Below are 15,403 nucleotides of genomic sequence, written 5' to 3'. Positions count from 1 at the left end.
AATACTTCCCATTCTTCGTAACTGATCTCTCAACCATTGTTGCACTTCAGTTGTTGACCGTTAAACCATATCCCTCATTGTCTTGTCTTGTCTTTTAAAGTTCAATATTTTAGTTATCCAGATATTGTTCTGGCAATGCCTCATTAAGTGTTGCACAAACTGTTCTGTAAAATTGCTTTTTGCATTGGTACAGATGCAAGCACAGACTCGAGAATAGAATTATGAAGCATTTCATCTTACTATCCTAGAATTTACTTTGAAAGCATCTGCAGTGGTCAATTCCTTCTGAACTCTTTCTGCCACCAGTTAAGCTACTCCCACATCAAATTCAATAGCCCAAAAAATATATCTAACCTGGCTTGCGTGATAATTTGTAATCAAATTCAGCCTCGATTTACATGGTAACCAGGCTTCTAAAGCCAATAACTCCACGATAATAAAAAAATATCATGGCACCAAATTGCCCAAAGTTTCACACAAAGTAGGGGCTGTCCAGGTGCATTCAACATTACAGCTCAGTACACACAGGCAGCGAAGCTGGTATGCTCCATCACAATTGCAGCAAGACTGACCCACCACATTAAGAGAAGAGCAAATAGACACCCTGAAAAAGACAGCCTCAATCTGCTTCACCTGCGAGCCATCAGCCCTTCATTTCCAACTTACACGCCCAACATATCTTGGGCAACAAGCCTAGACCACTCCACGACAACATTACACTCACAAACATACTACTAGAAAGAGAAAGCAAGGCTGACTGTTGTGGAAAAGCGAAAATTCTCACTACTGCAATTAGGGGGTGTTTTTCAAAGATAGATGGTCAAGCACATTGTGGGAATTTTAGCCAGTACTTCAGTTGTAGTATCACTTCTTCTCAAATGTGGTTTCTGCTGTTTATTGATGAAAACCTCATGTATAACTCCAGAACCAGAGCTCTGCTTTGACTCCGCGCCACACTAAAGTCACTACCGAGGGAACACGTGCTGTCAGAGGCGCAGTACTGAGGGAGTGCCACGTTGTTGGAGAGACAGTCTTTCAAATGAGACTATACACCGAGGCGCTGTCTGCCCCCTCAGGTAGATGCAAAATATTCCACGGCTACTATTTCGAAGACGACCAGGGGAGTTCTCCCCGGTGTCCTGGTCAATATTTATCTCTTAATTAACTTCACAAAAACAGATTATCTGGTCATTATCACTTTGTTGTTTGTGGGAGCTTGCTGTCCATAAATTGTCTGCCACGTTTCCCACATTACAACAGTGACTACACTTCAAAAGCACTTCATTGGCTGTAAAAGGCTTTGGGATGTCTTATGGTTGTGAAAGGCGCTATATAAATGCAAGCTTTTTTCCCCTTTTTTCAAACTTGCTTTCCTGTTAGCAGGCAGCAGTATAACTGTCTCCTGGAGTTCAGATATAATTACAGGGTGCTGATAAATGAAAATACTGCAGGTCAGCAACGAATTATGTTGTAAACTCTGCATTTTTATCTCTACAGTTCCTTCCTCATCTTTACATTCTTACTTTCAACCCATTCTTTGGTGTGACGTACATATGAATGAGTCTGTATTATGTTGACATCCATAGACTGCACACACCCAGGAGTCTGGAAGCAGGCTTGGCAGTTGCTGAGAGTCAGGGAATTTGGACGGCAGTATAACTCCAGTCTGTGGGCTCATACAGGAACTGCGCACAGCTGGTACATGCAGTATAACTGCACACAGCTGGTACATGCAGTATAACTGCACCGTTATCTTGCTTATCCAGACCTGACTGTGTGTTGCTGCTGTGACGAGGTAGGAATATTGGAAGCTTTTTACTCCTCCCACACCAACATCCCTCATCTTTGTGAGGACAAACACTATTAAATAAAACAACCAGTTGAAAAATGAGGCCAGGTAGAGCTTTGTGATGCAAGTGCCAGTTTTCCAATGTTTGAACCAAGTAGACCAACTCATTTTGGTTTGACTAATTTTACAGTGATTTTAACCCATTTCTGACTCGCTTGCTGCCCTGGCCAAGGTCACTTAGCAGGAAACTATAGATTCATTTTGTTTAGCCTAAAATCAATAAGCTAGTCGTGGGAGTACTAATGATATTACTGTAATAGCTTCCTTACACAGGGACAAACTACACTGACCAGGCAATTCATTTGCTGACCAAGTAATTAGTTTAGCAATTCCTTGCAAACAATTCTGCAGCAGCCAGATAGAATTCTACAGCACATACAAAACTGCTACAAAATTTAACACTTTCCCCTCAACGGTGAGCCCAGCGCTCGTTAAAAATGTTTTCTGGCCACTTGAAAATATGAGATATTTTCTCTCTTAATTTCATACTTTTACTCCTTAAAATGATGACAATACAAAATAAGTCACTTTTCTAATTCTTTAAACTTTTTTTTTTGGAAAAGATCGGTTTGTGTTGGCTTGAAGGTTCTGTGGAAAGCTTACACAGAGCTGATATATTCAGCACACGAGCTTAGATGGCAATATTTATACAGACTTCAAAAGATTTATTGTCTCAATGTGCTGTCAGAGAAGCTTTCACTATTGTTCCCTAACATGGATATTTAATTTTAGTGGTTCCAAGAAAATGTACTTGCCCTCTACACAAATGTAAACACACACACAGAGCAGAGTATGGCAACTGCTTTTACTGAAGTTCTCGTCTTTAGATGTGTTTTGTCTGTGAGCCTTTATTTCATTAACTATTTCAAACACGCACAGCACAGGAGGTCCCCAAAGACAGTTATATGCAAATGAGAAACTAATAGCAGTTTAAGAATGCCTCTCCTCATTCCTTTATTTCACTGTTATATAAAACTACTGCCTCAAACAGTCATCTTTATGGGTGCAATTAATACAGGGAAGCAATCGGATAACAAAAGAGAAAGGCATCACTGTTTTTGCCACAACACATATGATCAGTGCAGTTGTCACACAACTCCTCCAATTAACCTAACTGTACCAGGAGTGCTTTCACAGATAGAGCATTGCTTACAACAGGGGGCTGTAACACAAGCTGCCAAAAGCAGCGTTAGTGCCAATGACTGCAGATCCTTCTCCCTTAGATTAACAAGGCACTTGCAGAAACAAATCTCAGAACCTTTCACTGCACGCTGAAAAAAAACACTCTCATCAAGATTCACTAGATCAGACAATTCCTCAGAAATCAGCTCCGTGTGTATATATACATATACAAATGTAATTAACTCCCAACAGTTTGACTGGTGTGCTATATAATAATGCATTCAAATGCACAGATTTGAAACACAAACAGTACAACAACTGTTTTATGCTGCAAGAGCACTGCCACTTTTATCAAGTCCAAATATCTCTTACCAGCCAGTCCCCTTACCTCCTGCCTGGGAAATGAGCCTGATATTTTACACCATTCCCATTCCTTGTTCCTGCACAAGAGCAAGGAAAAATTCTACAATTCATTTGCATTCCAATATGCATCACATGACAAGAGATTTTCCAATAGCCATGGAGCAATATACCAAAGACACACCCCTGTACATTTGGGTCAGGTCAATACTAACAGGGCTGTACCACTGTGCATTACAACAAGGGGTGACTGTGGGTGAAATGTAATGCCTTTTATTTGCTTATTATGCCAGCCACATAAACAGCAACTTACAAAACTGAAACACCATACATTCAAGCTGACTTAGGTGATCACAGAATTGGGTCATTTTGATCACAGCTTGTCACTGGCTCCATTCACCCAATGCAATAATTGAAAAGACACAAAGGGAATACTATCCTGCATTGTATTTTTATTCCACTTAGATAGAATGATATTTTCTTGGCCAAGCATCACTGGATGTGTTTTTAGTCAATGTGTTGCCAGCAGTAGGTAGTTTATTTGCTGCAGCCTCTGTTGCCAGGCAACAGGCTACTGACATTCTCTATAGAAGCAAATGCCAGATATTCTTCATGCCTTCTCGGAGCCTGGCGGTGATGCCAAACTGATACAGCATTACTTATTCTCAATTAATGCAAATTTATTGCATATTCACATATACACACACTCACACATCCCCATCATTAGGAATGCAGAGCACGAGGCTATTCTCCAATGACACAAACCAAGCAGTGCTCTGAAATATATACAATATATATCCTAAACAGAACCCAACCTGGAATATAAACACTGCACACATGGAAATCTCTCACAGCTTGCCATTATTTCAGGCTCAGAGCCTTTTTATACCACACTGAGAAGTGCAATGATTTTAAAAGTTTCGCTATTTGGTACAGCAGTTTAGGAACAAATATTCAAATGTTTTCACTTGCTCATTTATTATAGCAGTTTTTTTGTGCAACAACAATAAGTTGCATTTATTTAGTACCTTTTACATAGTAAAGAGTCCCAAGGTGCTTCACAGGAGCATTATCAAACAAAATTTGGCACTGAGCCATATAAGGATATATTAGGGCAGATGATCAAAAATGTGGTCAAACAGGTAGGTTTTAAAGAATATCTGAAAGGAGAGAGGTAGAGAGACGGAGAGATTCAGAGAGGAATCCCACAGCTTAGGGCCTTGGCAACTGAAGGCACGGACACCAGTGGTAGATTGATTAAAGTCAGAGATGCTCAAGAGGCCCGAATTGGAAAAATGCAGATATCTGAGGTTGTGGGGCTGGAGGATTTTACAGAGATAGGGAGGGGGTGTGAGGAGGCCATGGAGGGACTTGAAAAGAAGGATAAGAATTTTAAATTTGCGGCATTGCTTAACCAGGAGTCATTGCAGGTTAGCGAACATAGAAGTAAAGGGGTGAATGAGACTTGGTGCAAATTGAGGACAGGGGCTTCAGACTTTTGCATGACCTCAAGTTTACAGAGGGTAGAATGTGGGAGACCAACCAGGGGTGCATTAGAATAGTCAAGTCTGGAGGTAACAAAGGCATGGATGAGAATTTCAGCAGCAGATGAGCTGAGGCAGGAGTAGAAACGGGCAATGTTACAAAGGTGAAAATAGGCAGTATTAGTGATGGCGTGGTTATGCAGTTGGAAGCTCCTCTTCAAATATGACACCAAGATTGCAAACAAACTGGTTCAGCCTCAGACAGCTACCAGGGAGAGGGATGGAGTTGGTGCTAGGGAACAGAGATCGTGGCGGGGACCAAAGACAATGACTTAAGTCTTTTCAATATATATTCGGAGGAAGTTTCTGCTCATCCAGTACTGGATGTTGGGCAAATTAGTGATGATGGAGAGATTGTGAGAGATGGTGGTGAGGTAGATTGGGTGTCGTCAGCATACTTGTGGAAACGGATGTGTTTCGGACCAGTGATATTCTGACAATGTCCTGTGGAGTTATGAAGGATATCATTCTTGGTACATCTGTTCTCATGAACATGTTTTTCAATGTGTAATGTCATTGTCTGCTTTCTCAACAAACAGAGATGAAGAAGCTGGAAATATGGCAAGTACACAGCAGGATCTGGGTATCTGCAAAGGGAAAAGCTGTATTAACATTTCAGGTGCAGACACTTCAGACTTCTGTCTTTTCAAATACTGATTGAACGGGATTAGAGCCTCTGTTTAAATACTGGGCAGAGGAATATTATACAAACACATTGATTGCTTGTGTGCTGTTAACATAGTTAAACAGGTAATGTAGGCTGGAAATTGCTGTGAATGCTAAGAGGATTTTATTTTACTTTACTGGAAATAAAGATCATTGCACACTGAAGTCATTTTTAAAAACTGCAAAAGTCATGATCCGAAAACACAGTGTCAGTTTCAACATGTACACTGGCAATACTCAGCTCTACCCCAGCACCACCACTCCCAAACCCTCCACTGTCCCGATATTGGCAGACTGCTTCTCAGGACGAGATGAACAGAAATTTCCTCCAACTAAATATTGGGAAGACCGAAGCCATTGTCTTCATTCCCCACTACAAACTGACTGCCTCAGTCTTGGGTTTGCAATTTATTAGAGTCTTAACGTGTATTGATGTTGCTCCTCACGTTTCCTTGGCAAATAGATAGTGCAGGCTCTTTTCTGATTAACACAGCGTAACACAGGATCACATCCGCCAGTATAGAAACAAACTGAAAGTAACACAAAACATGCAAGGACTGTGATTGACATACAAACAAGTAAATGGTTCACAACACACATTAGAGTCGTTTGGTAGTACAGAACTTGAGTATTGCTGAAACAGAGAGATTTTGTCGAAGCTTTTCGTCTTGCACTCATCAGAACAATTCGCAAGAATACCAATGTAAGGGAAGCAACAAATTTATACTGGATGAGAGAGAGTGCTGATTGGTTGGCAAGTGGACTTTGATTGATAGAGGCGTTGCCATGGAGAATGCACCAGTTTATGATGACTGACAGTTAACTGCCAAGCTTTGTTTGAAATTTAAACCAGGCAGCTTGACTCTGATTGGTCAAGGCATTGTCCTGAGGAATGAACTAGCCAATGGTGGTCACTTATTTTGTTTAGCTGCAAGAGGCGCAATGTGTATACATGTTCTTTCTATCTGCACAGAACAGGGCCCTGTGTATTAATATATGTAGCTTCCAGTACATGCAAATGTGCCACACTGCGAGCCCCACTGACAATCTTAAATTGGTTGTCAGCGTAATTCCTAGCACACTGAGGATTATTTAGCAAATGTTGTCCAATCGCGGAATCACATCTAATGTTGGACACTCTTTTTTAAGTTTTGCAAGCATGGGCTGGTTGGGTACAGCCTGTACTTTGCCTGTTGTGAACAGCGGAAGGGACAAGTTGTTTGATACGATCCGCCAGTCTTTGGGATGTACGGCCTATATACCAAGCATCACACTGCCATTGAAATTCATATATCACATTACTCTTTTGTGTCATAGGCAGAATGTCTTTTTTGCTTGATGGCAGCATCCTGTTAGTGGTGAATGCCACACATACTGGAAGCTACATATATTAATACACAGGGCCCTGTTCTGTGCAGACAGAAAGAATATGTACAAACATTGCGCCTGTTTCAGCTAAACAAAATAAGTGACAGCCATTTGCTGGTTCATTCCTCAGAGCAATGCCTTGACCAATCAGAGTCAAGCTGCCTGGTTTAAATTTCAAACAAAGCTTGGCAGTTAACTGTCAGTCACAATAAACTGGTGCATTCTCCATGGCAATGCCTCTACCAATCAGAGTCCACCTGCCAACCAATCAACACTCTTTTCTCATGCAGTATAAATTTGTTGCTTCCGTTACATTGGTATTCTTGCGAATTGTCCTGATGACTGCAAGACGAAAAGCTTCGACAAAATCTCTCTGTTTTCAGCAATACATATTAGAGTTGGATATCATAGTAAAGGTCTTAAATATGGTAATCTCATTGTAATTTTTAAAATTAAGCCCAGTTCCTTACACTCCAGACCGACTCTCTATTTTATTTCTGAATTCTGACAGTTCTCTAGGTATAGTGACAGGGATACCCAATAAAATCAGTTAATACATTTACACCAGGCCATAATCCTCTATATCGCAAAAGAAAAGTGGCTACAATCAGTCTTGAAGAAAATAAACTTTCACATAAGATCTTTTAACAGACAAAACAGGGAGGTTCCTTTGATGACAGAAAAGGTTTTAGAAGTTGCGATTTATCAACTTGTTATATGCAACTTCTTTGGGTGAGACGTCAAACCAAGGCCCCATCTACCCTCTCAGCTGGATGTAAAAGATCTCATGGCCATGATTTGGAAGAAGAGCAGGAGAGTTCTCCCCGGTGTCCTGGTCAATGTTTATCCCTCAATCAACATCACTAAAAACAGATTGTCACATTGCTTCTCCAGGACCTTACTATGCACAAATTGTAGATTACATTTCTGACCTTAACACATTACAATAATAACAACACTGCAAATGTATATAATTGACACTACATGGAATAGAAACCAAACATAGGGCCTTACTGATATGGAAGATCCATTTACTCAGTGAACCAATGGGAGATCACTCCTTTACAAAACCTACTTTACAGTCAGTAAGATCTTCTCGTGGGCTTGCCATTTAAATAGATACTGCTAAAACAACGTACTTTGGGAAAATGATAAATGGTATGATTATTTGCTGAGCTATCTGATGTGATTTTGGGCTTGATTTTGAATGTGCTGCAAATCCAACTGGATCTAATTACTGTTGTTTACCAATTTGACAATCTACCTTAAAACAAGGCACAAATTATGAAATAGACTCAAGTTGCCATTTTACAACTTTACTCAAAATGGCAGTTACACAGCAAAGGAAGCCCATGTTTTTCACATTTAGAAGGAAATATGAGAAGCACCATTCACACAAACATTTCTGTTTTAACAGCCTCAGTTCCAAGTTAAGTGAAGACGCACAGACAGACAGATGTTCAGTTGCAGTACAATGCATAGTGATGTTTTTAAGAGAACATCTGGTGATTGTAAATTGTTTGGATCAAACAGGATAGTATTGCTGCTTTCAGCGTCATTCTTTTAACGTCTACTTGTGGGTGTCATCTACATGGAGAAACTGTGATCCGTGTCCTGCTCATATATGTACCTGACCTCTTATTTTGACCTGTTATCTAGTTAATTTTGTTTATCAATTAGAGAACATAGTAAACAAATCTAACAGAATGTGCAGGCTTTTCCAATTTGCTTTCACAGCCCATGTGGTTTTCAGGTATATTGCTGCTCGTTCTAACCAGAAGCAGCTTAATGATAGCAACCAAACCTTATTTATTGTGGCAATGAAAAGGCAGACCCTGCTGAGCCTAAAAAGCTGCTGTAACCTTTAATGCAGCTGTTGTACAGCTAATCAGAGATAATATTAAATTACAAATTAGGTTAGGGTTAACCTAATTCTGCCCCAACATAAAACAAGATATTACATCCGTTATATTTTATAACCACATGCAGATTGGACATATAATAGCATAGTAAATACACAAATAGAATCATGACTGGGTTTGAAATTAAGCTTGTTCACCTATTAGATGACATTGCAAGTGAGGGATACGTACCCTCAGTTTGCAGCAAAACTGGAGTCAATGGGAATCAGGGGAAAACTCTCCGCTGGTTGGACTCATACATAGCACAAAGGAAGATGGTTGTGGTTGTTGGAGGCCAATGACCTTAGCCCCAGGACATCACTGTCAGGAGTTCCTCAGGGTAGTGTCCTAGGCCAGACCATCTTCAGCTGCTTCATCAATGACCTTCCCTCCAGCATCAGGTCAGAAGTGGGGATATTCGCTGATGATTGCATAGTGTTCAGCGCCATTCATGACTCCTCAGATACTGAAGCACTCTGTGTCCACATGCTGCAAGACCTGGGCAATATTCAAACTTGGGCTGATAAGTGGAAAGTGACATTCATGCCACACAAGTGCCAGGCAATGACCATCTCAAACAGGAGAGAATTTAACCATCTCCCCTGGACATTAAACAGCATTACCATCGCTGAACCCCCCCACCAGCAATATCCTGGGGGTTACCATTGACCAGAAACTTAACTGGAGCAGCCACATAAATACTGTGACTACAAAAGCAGCTCAGAGGCTGGGAATTCTGTGACAAGAAACCCACTTCCTGACTCCCCAAAGTCTGTCCACCATCTACGATGCACAAGTCAGGAGTGTGATGCAATGCTCTCCACTTGCCTGGATGACTACAGTTCCAACAACACTCAAGAAGCTCGACACCCTCCAACAAAGCAGCCCACTTGATTGGCACCCCATCCACCACCTTAAACATTCACTGCCTCCACCACTGATGCACAGTTGCAGCAGTGTGTACCATCTACAAGATGCACTGCAGCAACTTGCCAAGTCTCCTTCGACAACACCTTCCAAACCCGCGACCTCTACCACCTCAAAGGACAAGAGCAGCAGATGCATGGGAACACCACCACCTGCAAGTTCCCCTCCAAGTCACACACCATCCTGACTTGGAACTATATCGCCGTTCCTTCACTGTTGCTGGGTCAAAATCCTGGAACTCTCTTCCTATCAGCACTGTGGGTGTACTGACATTACATGGACTGCAGCGGTTCAAGAAGGCAGCTCACCACCACCTTCTCAAGGGCAATTAGGGATGGGCAATAAATGCTGGCCTTGCCAGTGACGCCCACATCCCATGAATGAATAAAAAACAAACAAGCCAGTGAATCACCAACAATTAAGAAATCACTAACGGCTATGTTCTTGTATTTGATAATTCATTCATTTATGTGGTGAAAAATCAAATCAACCAAGAATTTGAAGTAAGCAGAGTAAAGACAACACAGTGTTATTGCTGGAAAATATTCAGAAAATCTGAAATAAGTAATGTTGAATTAAAAGAAATAAGCTTTTTATTGAGGATGGTGTGTGACTTGAAGGGGAACTTGCAGGTGGTGGTGTTCCCATGCATCTACTGCCCTTGTTCTTCTAGGTGGTAGATCTCGTGGGTTTGGAAGGTGCTGTCGAAGGAGCCTTGATGATTTGCTGCAGTGCATCTTGTAGATGGTACACACTGCTGCCACTGTGCATCAGTGGTGGAGGGTAGAGGCCTGTTTTAGGTCGGGAAAAAGAACCCGACCATAACCTGACTGAACCACAGTGGGCCCGAGCCCGAGCCGGCCCGAGTCCCTCCGATTTTGCACCAAGCCCGACCTGACCCGACCCGACCCGACCATCCGATTACTTACCTTCCTGACACTGAACCTGCAAGAAGCTGCAGCGCATGCGCAAGACGTCATAGTGACTTCACTCACTCACTGCACAGACTCCGTTTCGTCCCGGACTCCCAGCTCAGGTAAGTTTTTTTATTTTTAATACTAACCAGCAGAGCACTTACCGTGTGTGTTTGGTCTGACCCGACCCGACACGACTTGGACTCGGCCCGACCCGACCCGACCCGAGCCCAAATGTTGTACCCTGAAGCTGGGCCCAACCCGACCCGAACCCGACACATGTCAGGTAGCGGGCCTCTAGCTGGAGGGAATGAATGTTTAACTGTATTATGTTTCTGAAGATTGGTGGTGTTGTAAATTGATGGTGTTGTAAGTAATGAGGAGGAAATCCTTAGATTACAGGGAGATATAGATGGGCTGGTAAGATGGGCAGAGCAGTGGCAAATGGAATTTAATCCTGAAAAGTGTGAGGTGATGCATTTTGGGAGGACTAACAAGGCAATGGAATACACAATGGATGGTAGAACCCTAGGAAGTACAGAGGGTCAGAAGGACCTTGGTGTACTTTTCCATAGATCACTGAAGGCAGCAGCACAGGTAGATAAGGTGGTTAGGAAGGCATATGGGATATTTGCCTTTATTAGCCGAGGCATAGAATATAAGAGCAGGGAGGTTATGATGGAGCTGTATAAAACGCTAGTTAGGCCACAGCTGGAGTACTCTGCACAGTTCTGGTCACCACACTATAGGAAGAATGTGATTGCACTGGAGAGGGTGCAGAGGAGATTCACCAGGATGTTGCCTGGGCTGGAGCATTTCAACTATGAAGAGAGACTGAAAAGGCTAGGGTTGTTTTCCTTGGAGCAGAGAAGGCTGAGGGGGGACATGATTGCAGTATACAAGATTATGAGGGGCATTGATAGGCTAGATAGGAAGAAACTTTTTCCCTTAGTGGAGGGGTCAAGAACCAGGGGGCATAGATTTCGGGTAAGGGACAGGAGGTTTAGGGGTGATTTGGGGAAACATTTTTTCACCCAGAGGGAATCTGGAACGCACTGCCTGAAGAGGAGGTAGAGGCAGGAACCCTCACAACATTTAAGAAGTATTTAGATGAGCACTTGAAACGCCATAGCATACAGGGCTACGGGCCAAGTGCAGGAATATGGGATTAGAATAGTTGGGTGCTGTATGGCCGGCACGTACACAATGGGCCGAAGAGCCTGTTTCTGTGCTCTGTAACTCTATGACTCTATAAGATTCGGGCCAGTGCAAATGAGGAACAGGGAGTGATCCCTGAGCCTGAATGGGTAGCCAATCAGGATAGGGGTGGGGTGAAATGTGAGGCGATGCCAAGACCCAAATTTGCAAAGAGAGCCTGAAACAAACATTAGGGCTCTTATTTGCATAAATAAAGGTTGTATTTCAGGCCTTGGCCTGCTTTTTATTACCTTAAAAAAGGCAGGTGGTGCATTTTTGGATTGTGATGAACACACCCTAGCTGTCTGCCATATCAAAGGCTTAGCCGCCCGTTTAGCCCCCAAAGAATAGGCTCAGTGCCAGTGAATGTTTAGGCCATTCATTATCAAGACACATACAGTACTGCTATTTGATTCCACTGTAAGCATTCCAAACCCTCTTCTTTCACCTCAAAAATGTACAACCTTTACCTAAAACATGACCCCGAATGATGCTGCCAATTCTCTCCCTCTCATTTAGTCAGGTTGGTTTCAGTGTGCATTCAATCTGTCCTCAATCGCTGGCATCACTAACAAGATTCTCACAATATACTGGGAAGCCAAGCTTTGTTCTGCACCAGCTTACAGGCACTCCAAGCACAGGAGCACAGTCAAGAGTTCAGTGACACTTGTGGATCCACCACGCAGACTTGCTGTGGTCACTTTGCTGTACGACTGGGGCGGCACAGTGGCGCAGTGGTTAGCACCGCAGCCTCACAGCTCCAGCGACCTGGGTTCAATTCTGGGTACTGCCTGTGTGGAGTTTGCAAGTTCTCCCTGTGTCTGTGTGGGTTTCCTCCGGGTGCTCCGGTTTCCTCCCACAAGCCAAAAAGACTTGCAGGTTGGTAGGTAAATTGGCCATTACAAATTGCCCCTAGTATAGGTAGGTGGTAGGGAAATATAGGGACAGGTGGGGATGTGGTAGGAATATGGGATTAGTGTAGGATTAGTATAAATGGGTGGTTGATGGTCGGCACAGACTCGAAGGGCCTGTTTCAGTGCTGTATCTCTAAACTAAACTAGACTGCTCCAATTTGAGATAAACAGCTGGTGCAGATTATTGGACCTGCTTTGATTTTCAGATCCACATGACTTTGAAATGATTCTGAACCTACGTCATTGATGATCCTGAGCACCAATCCACAGCCACTTCTTGTCCTCTGCAGAATATAATGCAAGATTTTACTCTGAAAAGAATGAAAACGAGAAAAGGGAAATCAAGTTAACAGCAACTTCTCTGCGTGTGTGGAGGATTAATTTGCAATAAGTTATCTCTTTGGTATTGTTAAATAAACAGACCCACAGCTGTACTCTGCAGGTTGAAGTTGCAACTATAACCATTTTGTTCTTTAAATTAAAGGGAGATGGTGTTAACTGAGAACGTCTGGTCAACCTTGTTTGTTTGGTGAGGGTAAAATACAAAAGCCTTGGCCAGTCATTTTCTTGACAACAGATACAAGGGACTCTGTGAGGTACTTTGATACTACTTAAGCCATTGTGTAGTGTGCTTATAAATCAGTCGGGTTTCTGCAAAATTTTCATGAAGGCTTTCCTTTCAAAGGGTAGATCTTTGACAAAAATGGCCGAGTGGAGCAGCAGATCATGTGGTGGAACACTGCAGCAGCTGGAAGCACGGCAGGCTCTTCACACTGCTCTTTGTGGCTTTTCAAGGAATGCCCCAGTTCCCTTAGTGATGCTGTCATACTTGAGCCAGCTGTTTGCAGACCATTAAATTAAAAAATTTGAGTAGAAATCACTGTAAACACAGCCTGTTACACACAATCTGCAGGCACTTTAAGGAACCATCTCCGAGCAGCCTGATACATCAGTAATGATTGAAAACCATTTTATTAGCTTGTCATTTATGACCCTCACTGTCCAACATATTCCTGTTTGCTGTACCTCATCACCCAGGGTAGGCATGAATAGAATATCACATAGAGGGTGACAAGTTAGGAAGAGAGGGCTGAAAATTTCTCTTGGGTCAGATTACAATTGCTTCTGGCTACACCAAGTGTGTCTTCACCCACCAGGCTAAAGGAATACCAAAGAGAAACACCGTCGGAGATTTCTGAGTCTTTTCTCATGTCAGATGTTGTGATTGTCCATGGGATCAACCCCTGTTTTCTATTTGTGTTTTCATCAACTCTCGGTTCCAGTCGGATAAGGTCTAAGTTGCCGTATTCATATTGCATAAGTAGATCATTAGAAGTTGTTGTTCCAGTTTCTAATATGCCATTAATATTCTAAGCAATGGAAGGATGCTTTGTTAAATCAGGAAAATGTATTTGTAATGTTTTAAACATACCTAAAAGTGAAAAGGGTTTCAATCTTTAGCAATCATAAAAACCTTCAGGTTATCCCTGTGTGTAGATTTTACTTTGGAAGCAGATATTTTCACAAAGAAGACAGTCTCATCAACCAAATGAACTGGCCCCTGGACAGTCATCTGGGATCTTTCACTTACAGAGGAATACAACCCTAATTAAATCATCACCGCACTGAAATGCCCAATTACAGTCTGTATTAGATAGTGTAAGTCTTCTGGAACCAGAAATTTAGCAGTCCTTTCTGATTTATTGTTGCTCTTCAGGCTTGGGTACACCGACCTCCCATAGCAACGGAAATAATTCAGCCTTCAAATTTCAGCTGCTAGATTGCGGGTTCAATTCCCCCTTCAGAGGCTCCAGCACGTAACATAGGCTGACACTCCAGTGCAGTACTGAGGGAGTCCTGCACTGTCAGAGGTGCTGTCTTTCAGAAGAGACTTTAAACCAAGGCTCCGTCTTCCCTCTCAGGGGGATGTAAAAGATCCCATACCACTATTTTGAAGAAGAACAGGGAGTTCTCCCCAATATCCTGGCCAATATTTAACCCTCAAACAACATCACTAAAAATGGATTATCTGGTCATTGTCACGTTGCTGTTTGTGGGAGCTTGCTGTGCACAATTGGCTGCCATGTTTCCTATATTACAAAAATGACTACACTTCAAAAATACTTAATTGGCTTTAAAGAGCTTAGGGACGCCCTGAGATCATGAAAGGCGCTATATAGATGCAAGCCTTTCTTTTCATCACCATTTCTACCACAAATTCCTAGCCATCTCACCTAACCTGACCCCCCCCAAAGCCCCAACCCCAGCCTGGGCAGAAATTACGCTTTGCCCTCTCAAGACCAGCAATTCCATGTTTATGGACTTTGAGTTCCTTCCACAAAGTTGCCACTTTATTGCTGCTCTTTTCCCTGTTAGTTTGCCCCCCTGCTGACCCCAATGGACCTGCTCCAATTGTAGAGAAAGCCACTGTATTTAACATTGAGATCAGGGTGCTAGTTTGTTCTCTTGTTATATGTGCTTCCTTTCACTACTTTAAATTTTAATTTAGGAACACGTAAATATTTGACGGATTTCTCTCATCTTCCTGTTCCTTTCCCTGCTTCCCCCTTCTCCCCACAACAAAAATAACTGCTCCAGACACCATTTTAGCCAATTAACTGATTACCAAGTGCTCACTTAC

The 15,403-nt window shown here is 42.4% G+C and overlaps 1 protein-coding gene across 5 annotated transcripts in view; it reads right to left on the bottom strand.

Moving 5' to 3' along the window:
• Positions 1 to 3,448, bottom strand: part of LOC137351950 (polyhomeotic-like protein 2) — a 321,230-nt gene extending 317,782 nt beyond the window's left edge. Inside the window, exon 1 of one of the 5 annotated variants that reach the window (XM_068016840.1) lies at positions 3,360 to 3,448. The gene's annotated coding sequence lies outside the window, so the exon portion shown is untranslated. Of the gene's footprint in view, positions 1 to 3,343 lie in introns of all 5 variants that reach the window. The other 4 variants (XM_068016839.1, XM_068016842.1, XM_068016845.1 and 1 more) reach the window with 4 other exon arrangements.
• Positions 3,449 to 15,403: the final 11,955 nt, after the last annotated feature.

Source organism: Heterodontus francisci, chromosome 37, assembly GCF_036365525.1.
Source record: "Heterodontus francisci isolate sHetFra1 chromosome 37, sHetFra1.hap1, whole genome shotgun sequence".
Lineage (NCBI taxonomy): Eukaryota > Metazoa > Chordata > Chondrichthyes > Heterodontiformes > Heterodontidae > Heterodontus > Heterodontus francisci.
This window is presented reverse-complemented; position numbering and strand designations above follow the sequence as displayed.